Source organism: Suillus fuscotomentosus, assembly GCF_016647785.1.
Source record: "Suillus fuscotomentosus strain FC203 chromosome Unknown F5891scaffold_279, whole genome shotgun sequence".
Classification (NCBI taxonomy): domain Eukaryota; kingdom Fungi; phylum Basidiomycota; class Agaricomycetes; order Boletales; family Suillaceae; genus Suillus; species Suillus fuscotomentosus.
The window spans coordinates 8,260-11,012 of NW_024539791.1; positions in this window are offsets into that span (position 1 = coordinate 8,260).

Here is a 2,753-nt window from a genome sequence, read left to right on the forward strand (position 1 = left end):
TTGGGTATCCAGCGCCTTTCAACATTCACAAGACGCTTTATAAGTTCCAAAACGACATCTCCGTCGATGGGCTGCATAGGGCAACGAAGTCAGAGACACTCCTTGCATGAACGTCATGGTACTCACGGGAAGAGCGAGACGTGCACAAGATTTCTCCATTCGACGCATATTCATATCTGGGCGGAACAAACGTGCCTTACCGTCAGGCCCCAGGTAAGCCTTCATACCTTCAAAGACATTTCCGCCGTACTGGAAGCACGAGCATTGAGGATCAAGTGTGATGGGCCCATAGGGCTTGACCTCAGGCGCAGACCACCCTAGTTCAGGATCATAAGTTGCAACGATCATGTGGTCCGAGAATGACTGGTATCATTATCGTTGAGCGACATGAACATGATTGTCAGGAGTACTTGCTCACCTGGCCGAAACGTAATGTCTCGATGGGTTGCAGGGGCTTCAATGTCTTTGCGAGCGTCATACTCAGCTTAGATGCCTGTAACAGCGATGGAATTATACATGAGTACGTTCAGCAGGCGACACACTCACATCGAGTGCAGCAGGACTTCCCAGGTTGGCAGAGTCTCTCGTTTGGCCCGAGGCTGGAGAAGCGACGCTGTTTCTGTTACCCATGGCTATTGTGACCAAAGGGAAAATAGGCGGGATCAGTTCGACCCATATTCTTATAAGTACACTGACAGCATGATTAGGAAGAATAATGACTCGATCAACGTCGCCTCACAAAAGTCTCAAACTATAAATGTATGATCGGATCGGAGATCGTCCTTGCATGCGACCCAAGGCAAGACCCCTGGTACTCCCCAGCGTTGTACGCCAGCACCTGTTGTCCAAATGAGTCTCGAAGTCGCTCATACTATCGGAGAAATTATGTGTCATGGCCAAGACCAGCGTCCTCGAATGGTCACGAAGACCTAACTGTGGACGTGAGGCGATATTCATGTGACCAATGGGCACTTGGTGAGCGCAAGAGGCCGCTGGCATATCCCAATCCGAACGTCTATAAGACTCGTTGGCTTGTGCCACGTCGGATGCTCTGCACAACGTGCAGATATTTTCCTACAACAGTACTGACATTGTGCCGAGTGATATCGGCATCATACGTCGATCTTGTATCAACGTGCAATGCTTGGAAGTCCGTTGGTAACCTTGTGGAGCAAGTGACTGTGGACTTCATCGATACACGTGAATAACACAGATACTTGCTACAAGAAAGTTTGTTGGGAACGGTGGGCTTGTCTAGATACACCGACGAGTGTCAGAAACATGGTGCGACTTGTGGGAATTACCTTTTTGATGCATGCGCAAATCCACATTCAAAGCATGGCGTTTTGCACACTTGAACGAGTCAAAAATGTCGCGCTCCGGAAGTAAATTGTCCAAATCTCTGGCTATCTGCAGACGAGGAGCAGCCGGGGTCCTGAAGTCCCCGCAATCGATAAGTTCAATCAGCTGGTAGAACGAAGATACGTCAAATGAAGCACTTCGAAGTGAATCTGGTCATGAGTCTGATAAGGTCTATTATCACGCTTGATATCAGCACCTGATAGCACATGATCAGGATGTTCACCTTCTGCACGTAATAATAAGGACTGACGACGTAAAAGCGTAGTCCAACCGTCCGGTTAAAGATGCCAGCGTGATAGAATTATGTACCGACATTGATGGAACCTAAACCAACCTCAACACCGCGACGCTCTCTACATGCGCAGTCTGTGGGAATAAATCAAAGCCCCTCAAACTCTCCAGGACATATTTCCTCCCACCCCCTTTCTGCTCCATCCGCTCTATAATCATCCCTATATCACGCGCTTGTGTATGCACATTGCAGCTCACGTATACCACGGTGCTGCATGCGAAGCGAACCAATTGTTCTATGAATGGTTCATCAGAGCCCTTGCGTGGAGGATCTATTATCAACGCCGTTTTGTCTGGGGGGAAGTGCGAAACTGTCGAGAATATGTTCGCAGCGTCACCGGCCAGAAAAGAACATTTCCCTTGTGGGAGGCGGTTAATGATAGCATTCGCAGTAGCAGACTTGATTGACTCGGCGGAGAGCTCAATGCCTGCGACGGTGTCGAAATGTGGCGCAAGCATCAACGAGAAGAGACCTGAACCGCAGTACGCATCCACAAGATGCGTAGGCCCAGACGAATTCGAGGAAGGGAAGATCGCATCTCTTACGTATGAGGTAAGCGGGACAAGCACGGAATTGTTGTTCTGGAAGAATGAATGTCCCGGAAACTCGAAATACGTGGAATCCACGCGTTCACGGACAGTTGCCTTGTGGTTCGTGATGCAGATATGCTTCTCGTCCTCCGAACTAGGGGTAGACGATGTATCGGAGGGCAGGTGCTCAATTGAGTCGCGTAGAAGCAATGAAACACCTTTCTTGTAGCCCCATATATTCCTGATGAGATTCAGATATAGTTGAGTTCCCTATACAGTTCACCTACTTGATTATATCTTCCCGTATAGGTCCAAGTGCCGCATTTAACACGGGGGTTGCAATAGGACACTCCTGAAGTTGCTAAGTACATATCAAAACATTCCAAGCTCATTATTGTCACCTCGATGTCCAGCACTGTCCGCTTTCCGATTTCATTGAATCCAATTTTTAGCCAGCTGGGCTTATCTGTTGAATTGGCTGAACCAGAATCAGCTTCCTTACGTGCTTTTTTTGGTGGAGCCTCAAAATGCGGTGTTATCTTCGTGCGGTAGCCATATTGAAGTGGCGA